The following is a 14197-nucleotide window of genomic DNA, read 5'->3' on the forward strand; positions in this document are numbered from 1 at the left end:
TACGACACATTCTGTGCTTCCCTATCTCTTGACACTTGTGCCAGTGGGTCCCCAAAGTAGATGGATAGCAAGCAGTTCCCAGGGGGCTCGTCATGGCTACACACCGTCATTTGTGCCTGAGGTTCCTGGTGACTGCTGGAGCTCTGGGCAGAGCTGGGTCAGAAGACTCCTAGTCTGGTGGGTGATGGGGTACCTGGGCTGCCCACGCCAGATGCAAGGACTTGAACAAGCTGGCGACGGAGGAAGGGGATTGCAGAGCCACTGGGCTGCTAGCAGTAATCCTAAGACATTACTTATGGCCCCACATGCCCAGCCTGTCTAAGAAGTGAAGGGTTTCTTGAAGTCAGCTTAGCCTAAACCATAGAGCAAAAGTGGATCATATCCATGGCTTTTGTCTCCTGCCCCCCGCCCCCCACCCCCGCCCCCACCCTCCACCGCCGCCCTCGCCCCTCACCCCTCCGCCCCCACCCCCTGCCCCGCCCCCAGACACAGCTGGCCCCTCATCATAGTCCCATCTGCCTAAAGCTGCCCAACTTTGACCTTTCTCAGGATTTTCTTTGCCTTCACCCCCTACTGTGGGTTGAATTGTGCCACCCCTCCCCCAAATTCATGTGTTGAAGTCCTAATCCCCAGTACTTCAGAATGTGACTTTATTTGGAGACAGGGTCTTTACAGAGGTAAGCAAGTTAAAATGAGGTCATTAGGTGGGCCCTTATCCAATATGACTGCTGATCTTAAAAAAGGGGGGGATTAAGATACAGAGACACACGCTTAGAGGGAAGATGATGTGAAAATACAAGGAGAATGCCACGTGAAGGCAGAGGACTGGATGATGCATTTCAGGTCAAGGGAAACCAAAGACTGATGCAACCACCAAAAAATGGAGAGGGGCCTGGAGCAGAGTCTCCGTCCCGTGATTTCTCCCACAGGGGAAAGTGCAAGTGTGTGAGTTCGAGTTGGTGCCTGGTTTGTCCAGCTCTGTGGGACACCATCCAAGATGCATGCTTATTTCTCACCCCACTCAGCATACTGAGGTGATTGGCATGGCTGAGTCGCTGGGAGAAGCTGGGAGCACAGCAGCCGGGGCTCGGAACTCACCAGAGGGATGCTGCTAACCACTTCACAGTTCATCCTCCTAATCCTTCATGGACTCCATCAGGAAGCCCACCACGAGCTACTGGGGACCCCCCATCTGCAAACCCCTCAACTGGTCCCCGGACAGTGGCAACAAATACCACAGCTGGCCCAATGCTCCTGTATCTCACCCATAGCATCCCACCCCGTGACAGGCTCCCCAGGTGCACTCCTGAGAGGGAGCAAGGGTGAGTGTTTGCAGACCAGTAGTTAGCACTCACAGGAAGCCAGCCTGGCTCTGGAGGATTGGGAGAAGGCCCACGAACTTGAGTATTTCAGGGTACAATGCTAGGGAAAACACAGGAGGCTCTCAGCACTAGGCCTGACTTTGCAGGAAAGAGAGAAGGCATACAATCTTAAGAATTCCTCCCCAAGGGTGAATACGAAGTGTGGAGTGCTGCCAGCAGTAATCCTAAGACATTTAGGTTTCTGCTGTCTGACAGAGGGAGGGAGGGGGAGGGAGGGGGAAGGAGAGAGAGAGAGAGAAAGAAAGGGCAGAAAGCTTACTTAAGAAAATAATGCCCGGGGCTTCCCTGGTGGCGCTGTGGTTAAGAATCCACCTGCCATTGTAGGGGACGCGGGTTCGAGCCCTGGTCTGGGAAGATCCCACCTGCCATGGAGCAGCTAAGCCCGTGCACCACAACTACTGAACCTGCGCTCTAGAGCCCGTGAGCCACAACTACTGAGCCCACGTGCCACAACTACTGAAGCCCGCGTGCCTAGAGCCCGTGTTCTGCACCAAGAGAGGCCACCGCAATGAGAAGCCCGCGCACGTCAACGAAGAGTAGCCCCCGCTCCCTGCAACTAGAGAAAGCCTGCACGCAGCAGCAAAGACCCAGCGCAGCCAAAAATAAAATAATTAATTAATTAAAAAAAAAGAAAAAAATGGCCGAAAATGTCCCAAATCTGGGGAGAGACATAGTCATACAGGTACATGAAGATTATAGGTGCCCAAACAGATTCAATCCAAAAAAGACTTCACTGAGACATATAAAACTGTCGAAAATCCAAGACAAAGAAAGAATTTTGAAAGCAGCAAGAGTAAAGGAACTCATCACATACAGGGAACTTCCACAGGGGTATCAGTCCATTTCTCAGCAGAAAACACGATGGTAAAAGCGGAAAGATTTTCTTCTGAGATCGGAAACAAGACAAGGATTGTTCACTGTGGCCACTGCCATTCAGCCTATGGTACTGGGAGTCCTAGCCAGAACAGTTAGGCAAGAAAAAGAAATAAAAGGCATCTAAATCAGAAGGGAAGAAGTAAAATTGTCTCTGTTTGCAAATGAAATTATCATATATATAGAAAACCCTAAAGACTCCATCAAATATCTGTTAGAACTAATGGACAATCTGTAAAGTTGAAGGATGTAAAATCAGAATAACAAAAATCAGTTGTGTTTCTATACACTAACAATGAACTATCAGGAAGAGAAACTAAGAAAACAATCCCAGTTACAATACATCAGAAAGAGTAAAATACTTAGGAATAAATTTAACCGGGGAGGTGAAAGACCTGTATGCTGAAAACTATAATGTGTTGATAAAAGAAATTAAGGAAGATACAAATAAATGGAAAAATATCTCATGTTCATGGGTTGGAAGAATTCCTATTGTTAAAATGTCCAAAGTACCCAAAGTGATCTACAGTTTCAATGCAATCCCTATCAAAATTCCAATGACGTTTTTCACTAAAATAGACATAAAGATCCTGAAATTCGTACGGAACCACGAATGACCCTGAGTAGCCAAAGCAATCTTGAGAGAGAAGAACCAACCTGCGGGCATCACACTTCCTGATGTCAAATGATGTTACAAAGCTATGATAAAGCAATATGGTGCTCGCATAAAAACAGATACATAGACTAATGGAACAGAATCAAGGGTCCAGAGTAAACCCATGAATATGTAGTCAACTAACCTTTGGCAAGAGATCCAAGAATACACAGTGGAGGAAGAATGTCTTTTCAGTAAATGGTGCTAGGAAAACTGGGTACTCCCATGCAGAGGAATGAAACTTGACCCCTGTCCTACTCACAAAATTAACTTGAAATGCATTAAAGACGTAAATGTAAGACCTGAAACTGTAAAACTTCTATAAGAAAACATAGGAAGAAAGCTCCTTGACATTGGTCTTGTCAATGAGTTTTTGGATATGATGCCGAAAGCACAGGCAACAAAACCAGAAATAGACTAGTGAGACCACACGAAATCACAGCAAACCATAAACAAAATGAAGGCAATCTACGGAATGGGGAAAATGTTTGCAAGCTATCTATATGATAAGGGCTAAATATCCAAAATACATAAGGAGCTCATACGATCCAATAGTAAGAAACAAATAGGTTAAAAACACCTCACAGCTGTTAGGATGGCAATTATCAGTAAGACGGGAGATAACACACGTTGGCCAGGATATGGAGAAAAGGGAACCCTTGTGAACTGTTGGTGGGAATGTAGATTGGAGCAGTCGCTATGGAAAATGTTATGGAAGTTACTCAAAATATGAAAAATAGAGCTACCATGTGATTCAGCAACCGTGCCTCTGGGTATATATCCAAAGGAAATGAAGTCAGTGTCTTGAAGAGATAGCTGAACTCCCATGTTCATAGCAGCATTTACTCACTACCAAAGATATAGAAACAATCTAAGTGTTCATTGATGGATGAATGGATAAAGAAAATGTGGTAAATATATATGGATTCTTAATCAGCCAAATAAAAGAAGGAAATCCTGCCGTTCGTGACGACATGGATGGAACCTGAGGGCATTATGTTAAGTGAAATAAGCCAGACAGAGAAAGACAAATACTGTATCATCTCACTCATATGTGGAATCTAAAAAAAAAAAAAAAAAACGTCAAACTGATAGAAACAGAGAGTAGAATGGCGGTTTCCAGGGGCTGGAGGTTGGGGAAATGAGGAGATATTGGTCTTAAGGTACAAGCTTTCAGTTATAAGATGAATAAGCCCTGGGGGGATCTAATGTACAGCATGGTGATGATCGTTAACAATACTGTATTGTACGCTTGAAATTTGCTGAGAGAGTAGCTCTGAAGTGGTGTCACTACGAAATATATGGTACCTATGTGAGGTAATAGATGGAGTCCTTAATTGTGGCAGTCCTTTCTCAGTGAATACATATATCAAAGCATCACGTTGTACACTTTTTTTTTTTTTTTTTTTTTTTTTGCAGTACGCGGGGCCTCTCACTGTTGTGCCCTCTCCCGTTGCGGAGCACAGGCTCCAGACGCACAGGCTCAGCGTCCATGGTTCACGGTCCCAGCTGCTCCACGGCATGTGGGATCTTCCCAGACCGGGGCACGAACCTGCGTCCCCTGCATTGGCAGGCGGACTCTCAACCACTGCGCCACCAGGGAAGCCCTGTACACTTTAAATATATACATTTTTATGTGTCAATCATGCCTCAGTAGAACTGGAAAAACAAGTGTCAGAAAATGAGGTAATGGCTCATATAACATTGAAGGAATTTTAATGTATTCCAGAAATTTTTCTAAAATTTTCATATGTAAGTGTCTGGTAACTGTAGATATTATCATATCATTTAAAAATTAAAACACTCAACCTATCCTAGAATAAGCTGAAAAAACAGTGGCACGCCCAGAATATCTGTCGCTTTCTCCATTCCAGGCCGTTTCAAAATTGATGATTGCTTCCTGGATGGTTCCTGTGTAGAAACTCGCTTTTTCAGTGGCTGGCTGAGCTTTTCCTGCAGATGTTCTATTTCTATCACCAAAGCAAGTCACTTTGCTATCCACACGGCCTCTCCTTCTGTGGTCCCTCTTCCTGGAGGTGGCGTCATCTCCCTCCAGGAATTCTGAGGACGGTTCAGCTCAGCCCTCCCTTCGCTGGGGCTGCCCTACCCCAGCTGTCCTGCCCTGACATTTTGTTTCACCCTCTCTTCTCTGTCCTCACACCCCCGCCCTATTCCACGCTGACATTTCCTTGTAGGCACTAGCAGTCTTGTTCTAATCAGGGCAGAATCCAGGGGATCTTTGAACTAGGATGGGAAAAAAAATTACATCTTCATATTCATTAACCTTTCACTGAAGTTTAGCATTTCATTCAATTACGAACACACGCCTCAAAGCCCCGTGGAATTAGCAGTTTCCTGGGACTTGTCCCTAATACAGGCTCTGCTTCTGGGGGGCGCTATTGCGTGTATGATGTTCCTGAATCCTTGAACTTCATGAAACCCCAAGGGAACACACACGTGTTTTCCTCTCACATTTCAGGCTTGCAGACATCTGGACGTTCATTCCTGCTTATCCTGCTCTAAACTCAGAGACATAGTGTTGCACCTGCTGCTCTAGGGCTTGCTAGCCGGACAAAACCCCGGGCTCAGGCAGCTCAACCTGGGGACTGCAGAATCTTCGGGGTCTTAAAAACCTTAGAATTTTAGCGCTCAGGTACACAGAAACACAGAAGAGACCCTTAGACGGTTTCAGAATCTTCTAACAACTCTAAAGAGACCATCGTCCTGCTTCGCCCTTGTCCTCCATGGTCTGTGCCCCACTCGGAACCCAGAGGGATAAGGAACCTCACATGTTACCATATCATGCTTATTTTCTCAAAATCATTTGATAACCATACTTCAATTGATTTCCTTTGCGCTTCTGTGTTTACTTTACGCCTTTAGCACTCAGTCTTCTGAGAAGGGATCCTAGGCTTGCCGGATGGCCGACGCCCATGGCTCAAAATGTAAGACCCCTCACCCATGTAGAAACTGGCTTTTACGTCTTCGTCCTCAGCCACTTTGATGGGGCCTCGCGCTGCTGCCTTGAATCTTCCTAAAGTACAGTGAGGGGCATGGGACCCCTGTGAGCAGGATTCAGGAGAGAAGCCTCAGCCCGCGTACCATGGGGTCCGCCTCTGTTTCCATCCTGTTTGACTCCACCTGCTGACACGCCCTGATTTACCCACACGGGGCTGTTTTAGGGTCTCATGCCTGCCTCACACTCTTCACCTTCTTGCATTCACGTAGCTCCTGCTTCTGGAATGTTCTCCTCTCTACTCATAGGCCATTTCAAGCAATGTCCCTTCTGCAAGGCCTCCAGAGAACCCAGTGTGTGGCTCTCCTTATGGGAGGCGCTGCGGTTTCAATGAGTGATTGCTGCTGGCTGGTCCTGATGACGGGAGGGGCCCGAAGGGTGTGTCCCATTCCCAGTGAATACCTGGGCTGCACGCCGGCACTTTCTGGGCAAGGATCATTTTCGGGGAGGACAGACACCACCAGGAAACCATTCCTGCCTGAAGAGCCAGTAGCTGTCAGCGCTCTGGGGGATGGAGAGCATTCAGATACACGACCTTCGCTCTTCTGAGCGAGAAGACCAGGGGACCGTGGGAGGATCCTGATGCCTGCTCTGCTGAGCTGCCCTGAGCCTGTGAGCAACCGGGAGGATGTCGTGCTGCAGGTGTCGCTGCCGCCTGGAGCTCTAGCCCATCACCGTCCCCTTCGAGTGGCGGTGCCGTGCCTCTGACACGTCTGCCTAAACCCTGAGGCCCTCGCTGCCTGTACTAGGTTGAATAGTGTCCTTCCCCTGAAAGTCATGTCCGCCCAGAACCTCAGAATGTGACCTTGTTTGGAAATAGGGTCACTGCAGGTGTAATTATTTAAATTAAGTTGTGGTCATACTGGAGTAGGGTGTGCCCTCGGGTGGCCCTAAATCCATTGACGGGTGTCCTTAGAAGAAGATGAGAGGACACAGAGGAGACCATTATGTGATGACAGAGGCAGAGACTGGAGCGATGCTGCCACAAGCCGAGGGATGCTGAGGATGGCCGGCCGCTACCACAAGCTAGGGGAGAGGCATGCGACAGGTTCTCCTGAGCCTCCAGAAGAACCAGCCCTGGCATCACCTTGATTTGGGACTTCTGGCCTCACCTTGATTTGGGACTTCTGGCCTCCAGAACTGTGAGAGAATGAATTTCTGTTGTTCTAAGCCACCAAGTTCATGGTAATTTGTCCTGGCATCACCAGGAAACGAATACACTGCCAGACTCCACGGGGGCTACGTGAGGGAGGGCATTCTGCTTCCTCCCGGCCCCCCATCTCTACAGTTTCCCCCTCCTCCATTTACCCCTCTCAGATCCCTACTCACCGAATGAGTTGGGCAGTGAGCCTTTCTGATGTGTCTCTGTGTCAGCCTACTGGCCCTGGCGGGACTGAAGCTGTTTAACCAGTGAAGTGTTCGTGTTTGCATATGCTTTTTTATTTTTATTGAACTGTTTGGCACATAGAGTGCTTTCGATTACCACATATAATTATTTAGATATAAATTTTAGAAATATCGTGTTTCTTGGCAGAGGTAGTTGGAAAACTATAAACCTGACACATTTGATAACTCTGTTCCCATGTGCCTGAGCCTTTCAGACCAGAGGGGGCATGACCCTGGGTGGGCTGCAGAGCAGGCAATGGGGCCACAGGGCCAACACCCATGATTGATTTTATTGAGCTGCAGTAATTTAAATCATGTAAAATTAAGGCCCCCAGAACACGTTATGAGTGGGGTGTTAGAATTCCCATGGATTTTAATACAGTTTAAGACTTAAATCAGTAATCTCTGGGAATGTATTGTAGGGGAAAAATTTAAGGAAGATATTCTTTCTGTCTGAGATTGTGCCATCCACTCATTTGCTGACCTTTTCTTGGGCATCTCCACGTGCCAGCTGGGTACAGGAACTGAGGATACAGGGTGATATCTCTGGCTGGGAGGTGTTTCCGCCTGGCTGGGTGGTTGGCGGGGGGAAGGGTGGTGACACTTCTCTTTGAACCAATGGAGACGATCAAGAAAGAGGTCCTGAATTCAGAATAGCTTCTCTCATCTGTTTTTCTCTGGGATTGTCTTGAAGATGAATGATATATGACAAATGACAAATAGAATGTAATGAAACAATTAAAATCCTTTTACTTGAGGATTTAAGGGGATGTTGATCTTTTTTTAAAATTTTATTTTATTTTGGCTGCGCTGGGTCTTAGGTGCAGCGTGCATGCAGGATCTAGTAAGGGAATGTTTGTCGTTAATAGCCACAGATCATGGTCCAGGTATCTTTTTATTTTTTGCTGTGCTGTTCAACTTGTGGGATCTCAGTTTCTCAGGGATTGAAACCTGGGCCATGGCAGTGAGTCCTAACCACTAGGCCACCAGGGAACTCCCCCCACCTGCCTTTTTTTTTTTTTTTGGGATTTCCTTTCAGATCAAAGGAGGCAGGCTTGGCGTGGAGACTAATGTTCCCTTCCTCGGCAGAGGAGCAGGGCCAGGACTAGAGCCAGGAGGCGTATGAGCTGTCCACGGTCCTGCTGCCGGCTGTGAGGTCCCTGGGCACAGACGCCTTGGCCATCCCACCTGGACTGCACGTGGGGGAATGTGATGAGCCCTGAGTGCAGGGCTCCCGGGTGGCGGTGTTTCAGGATTTCAACCCCAGTAAGGATCACAGGCTTCCTGAGAAGTCCTCTCATGGTTTGCATTTGTCCTCTGGGGAAGGCATGGCAGCCTGTGTGGCCACATCTGGGGCCCTGGCTGCGGGCAGCAGACTAGGTCCAGGCTGTGCCCAGTGGGGCGAGACTGGCCTGTGGCTGAAGCTCAGCTCCCATTCCGTTGGGGGACCCGGTTAGTGTGTTGGGGACCTTGGCCTCACACCGCTTCCAGGGGTCCTCCTGGCACATGTGGCAGGAGCAAGGTGTTTCCCGAGCTCTAAATCATGAGTCAAAATGCAGTTTCTCCTAAAAGCCAACAGTTTTCAAAGAACAGTTCTCGAAAGATAGCTTTCTAAGTCAAATGTCACACTTCTAGGTCTTTGGGGCTGTACTGAATGTAAAGTATCCTTGCTCGGTGACTAAGAATTGTGATGGCCATCTCGCCGTATAATGGCAAGGCAGCGATGCCTTCAAGCTGTTAAGATATGCAGAGCTATTCGCCTCCACGTTAAATGCCCCCGGACCATGAGGGTTTTGGTGGTTTTGTGTTTCTAGTGGAATCTGGGGAACAGTGAGGACGATGTAGGAGAGGGTTTATCTGCTACACGTGCTATCTCTCCACTGGGGAAAAGCCTGCCGAGCAGGGACAGGGTCTGCGGTTCCCCGCGGGGGACCTGGTGCCTGACGATGGGCCGGGTGTGGGGCTGGTGTTCAGTCCACCTCCTGAATAAGTGAGTGAATGGATGTCCTCACCATTAAATTTGGCTGTTAGAGAAATATCTGTTTGTGTGCTTTTTCCCAAGGAGATACTGTACATCTTTTTTGCCTTTGTTTTTCTGTGAATTAAGGTGTTCTTTAGTAAGTGCTCATCCTCTGTAAAACAAACACTGAACATCTCGTATTTTCTACGTTTTGTTTACTTGCTTTTGTATGTTGTGCTAAATTTCAGAACTGGTGAGTTTACACACTCCCACTTGAATCCAAGTCGAATTTATTAGTTCATGCAGTAACTACGCATTTGTTTGGAAGGGCTGCTTAGTTCCAGGGCCTGTGCTGGGCGCTAGTGGAAGGAGCGAGAGGATGGAGGAAGGAGATTTCAGCGTAAAGCAGACCCTGACTGTGTCCCGGAGGAGGGGCGAGTGCAGCGGGGGTAGCAAGTGGAGGATAGCCTCAGTGTGCCACACAAGGTCTTACAAGGTGAGAGGAATGGACACTGATTTCTCGGAGCGGGAGAGGTTGATTTGGGGAGATGGTGGCAGTGAAATCAGGGGGGACTTCATGGAGGTGGCATTTGTACCGACCTTGGGAGGCAGGGGCGTTTGGAACGAGCGGAGGGTGAGGAGCAAGAGAGGAAAAGGTGGCTGTGTGATGGGGACCGGCACGTGTTTTGGTTCTGTTGGAATCTGTGTTCTGCCGAGTAGACTGAGGATGGGTAGTGCCAGGCCTTGAAGGTCACGCAAAGAGTCCTCTTCCCAGGAGGAAACGGCAGCATCATGTGGGGTTAGGGCTAGGGTGAGACGTGGCCACAGCCCCCCTCAGGATCATCTGGACCCAGGTCCTGGGTGTCCCGGCAGAGGAGCCGAAGAGAGCAGAGAAGTCAGATGTGGTCCCCAGGGAGGATCTGGGTGCTTGGGGGTGGGCTTTGGGGTGGGGAGGGACGTTGCGGGAGGGCTGGTTACTCTACCAAGTGGGGAGTGAGTACTTATTATCCACAACCAGCAGAGGGCGATGGCAGCAGTCCTTCCCGCAGTCTTTCTATGAGTCTGTGCGTTGGGTTTGGGGCTTCAGACAAAACTTGATCTCAGGGCAGCAGCACGTGATACGTTGGCTACGAAACCCATTAGCCAATTGAATTACCGCTCACCTTTCAACTCAGCAGAGTTTGGATGCTGATAGCATGAGCTGCTCCTGCCTCTGAACGTTTGCTCTGATCCTGGTAGAGTCAACTGTGTTGTAACGGCCTGCCGGCCTTGGACAGCGCTCTCCCTTGCCAAGCCGTGGTCTCCTGGGGGGCAGGGACCCCGTCCTGGCCCCCACAGTCTCTGTCACCATAGGGTTAGGCGCTCATCCGATGTGGTTGATGCATATGATTCGTGAGACACATCAAGGAAGAGCCACTGCACATGAAGTTCAAGGATAAACTTTGGAGTTGTAATATCGATTCTCTTTTGCATCTTCTGTGTTTCGTTCACAATACAGAACAAAGTTGTGTGTCCTACTTTAGGGAAAATAGAAGTCTATTCAGGGTATTGATTTTCTGCAGAATCTGATTCCGTCCTTTTACGTAATGAGTGAGATCACTCTCCTTATCTCCAGATATGTGTGTTAGACAGTCTTACTGCTGATAGCTGTGATCGGGGTAACGTCGCTCAGCCATCGATGGCTTTCACAGCCAGTGTGTAGCAGCTGCAAAACTACGATTCTGTTGATGTGCGTGGAGGAGGTTTTCCAGCCAGAGTGGAAGCTTAACCAGACCAACGGCGATGAGAATGTTAGCTGGAAGGAAGGACAGAGGCAAAGCTCTTCCCACTTAAGCCCAGAGGCCTCCGCACGCGCAGCCCCTACAGAAACACACACAGGATAGCGGGGCATCCGGAGATCCAAGCAGGTCGGAATGTTAATGAGGAGTGACCGCGGAGCAAGAGGCCTCAGCTTTCTTGAAAGGCCCTGACCTGCGATGCCCGAGGTCTGCCCACCAGCATCCTGTATCCCTTCCTGCATGGTTCCCAACTATGTCCAAACAGGCGCGTGTCTAGGAGGCTGAGCTCCAGTGTCCAGCGCCCAGGCCCCAGATGCTTGGGCGATTCAGAGATAAATCAATGTGAGCTGGTCAGGAAAGTGAACATAATACTTGATCCAGGTTTGAAAGGATACCTCAGCAAAGCAACAGACCCTGCGGGCTACAGAATATGTGGAAAGAATAAACCACTTCAATAATTTAAACAATTTTAAGGCTTTGATTTGAAAGTTCACTTCTATCCTGGAGTCTGAACAGCTGGCTATCTAAGAATTTCCCTGGAAGGCCTATGTGCCTCCGCCTCCCCAGGGGTTGTTTGCTTCTAGAACAGTCTGGTCTCTTCAGCCAGAGGCTCCAGAACCTTCTGCAGGTAATTAACGTTGCTGGACTATTCTCCACCTGGTCAGGTCTCGGGGAGAGTGTCCACGTGCTGGGAGAGTCTTCAGAATATCTGAAGACACAATAATCTTCCAATTCTTTACGTCAGTTTTGATTAAAAAAAAAATATCGGTCTCATTCCAGCCCTTTGACAGATGACACTTCAGGGACCAAAGGAAAATCTACTTCTTTGAGATCCAGTAGGAAAAGGCTGCATGCGGATCAGGACTTCGAGTGCAGTATTCACCGGCACATGTTGACTGGAAATCTTGACCACCCTGGATGCATTGAGTAGAGGCAATGCCCGGGGTGTGTGTTATCTGCATTTACTTGTAAAGCTGCAATAGCGACCTTGAATGCAACGCCAGTGGCATTTGATCTCTTTGTAAATGGGTGAGGAAGTCACCCACAGGTCCACAGGGCATGGCGATTCCTTTCTGAGGGTGCAGCCACTTCCCTTGAGCCTCTGTGTGGAGCCTGCGGAGGCCTGGCACGGTGCCCCCTTCCTGCCTGAGCGCGGCGGGAGGGAGCAGGGGGCCGGAGGCTGGAGACACGGGGCAGCCTGAAGTCCTGGCTCCAAGAGCTCCACGGTCATGGTCATTTCTTGGGTCTGGCTGCAATAGGGGTGCTGACTCTCCGTGCTTCTGCTTTGTCATCTCTGGGGTGGGATGATAACCTGTCTGTGCAGCAAGTGTTTTAGGCAAGATTAGGAGATTAAATGAGATGGGCTCTGCAGAGCATTGAGACCAGTGCCTGGCACACTGTAGGTGCTCATTAAATGGTAGCTCTTATTATTGCGAGAACTCAGGGGTCTTTGGAGCTTTCGCGTATACTGCAGTGAGATGCGAGGATGCATCCCTGCTCACCCCGCTAAGTCAGCTGACCGGGTCCTCTTCCAGTGCACCCCCTGGGCCGGGGCATTCGGTCAAAGAGGGTGGTGTTTCCAGACAGAGGGGCTCTTTCTCTAAACGAGGGTTTTCAGCTCAGTTTTACAGCAGCTGCTCTAAGCTGGTGCTGCCAGTGGGTCATGCCAGTCCGTCTCTGCCAGCTCCCTTTTGCTGCAGACACTGCCAAGTCTGGAAATTAGCCGTGAGACCTGTGCATTGGCTCAGCTCCTGGCAATTCACCTCCACTGGCCTGATCACTGGAGATCAGTGGGTGGCTCTGGAAAAGGTGGCCACAGACTCGAGTCTCAGTGAGAGCTGGTCACGAGGCAGCCCAGAGGGGAAGCTGGGGATGTGGTTGGCGGGGTAACCCAGCCTGGCGCCTCTCCCCATCTCAGGCAGCCCCACGCCCTTTCCTTCCTCTGCTCCGCGTCACCACCGTGCCTCCCTAATGAGGCTTCTCTGCTTTCTGCCTTCATCTTCTCACTGCACGAAAGGGAGTTCGTCCTGCCCCGCCCCCCAAACTGCTACCTGCCGGAGGTGCTCTGCAAGGTGCTGGCCGGCCTGCATCTTCCTCCCACACTGGGATTCTTGGCTTCCCTCTATGCTGATGACTCCTGAAGCTGTACTCTCAGTACATGCCAGATCTGCCCTGACGACAGCGACACCAGCTCCCGTTATGAGGACTCACACTCTCTAGTCCTCACCGAGGTCTCAAGGCACCAGTATTACGTCTCCATATTTAAACTGGAAGAACTGAAGCTGTGGGTTGGCAGGGTAGAGTTGTAGCTCACGGCAGATCCTGAGGCTCTTTCCCTGCAGTGTCCCTGCTTCACTTGTGTTCGCAACTGATACGGTCTTGTGCATGCCGTGATCTTGATTCACACTCAACGTGCCAGATACCAAGCTTGCCAGATGCCCTCCCCAGCCCCCTGCACCCCTCATTCACCACCACGCACCCTCGTGCCTCCTTCCATCATTGTTTGACTCCTCTGGGGTCTCCCCTCTCTGCCCATCCCAGCTTCCCATTTGTTATTTCATTTCTCTAGTTGAGGCCCTCTCTGCCCTTTCCCTCTCTCTTTAAACTGAGACTTCAAATCTGGCATTGTCACTAGTGGGAATGCATTTGGATATCTGTTTACAGTATGGCTTGGTTTTTATTCCATTAGTCGTCTGGCTAGTTGCAATGCTATGCTTCTGTTCCATTCTGCATCCTCCACCCCTCTGAATAGGCAGAATTTCAGTGACTTGCTATCTCTCAATCTCAAAGTAAACTAGAAATCCCAGGATCTTCCTGGATTCTCCCTTAGACGTAAACATCAGGAAACTCCCTCCGGCCCTCTTGTTAGGTGGGTTCTCGTGGGAACATGGGAGGCAGAACGAGGAGGTGACTGGACAAGAAGTCATACCACGAGGACCAGCACAGTACTTACGAGAAATAAAAGGCTGAGGATTCACGCCCGCCGCAGCCGTTCACGTGGTCCATGCCGGGTGTCATGAGGCTGATGAAATTTCTTACCTTTTTTGCCCCCTAAACAGCCTCCATCTCATTATTTGGGGTCCTAAGGGGCCAGATCGAAAGCTCTCAATCATTTCTGGGTTTCCACAGAGAATTTTTCCTCTACCT

Source organism: Phocoena sinus, chromosome 16, assembly GCF_008692025.1.
Source record: "Phocoena sinus isolate mPhoSin1 chromosome 16, mPhoSin1.pri, whole genome shotgun sequence".
Taxonomy (NCBI): domain Eukaryota; kingdom Metazoa; phylum Chordata; class Mammalia; order Artiodactyla; family Phocoenidae; genus Phocoena; species Phocoena sinus.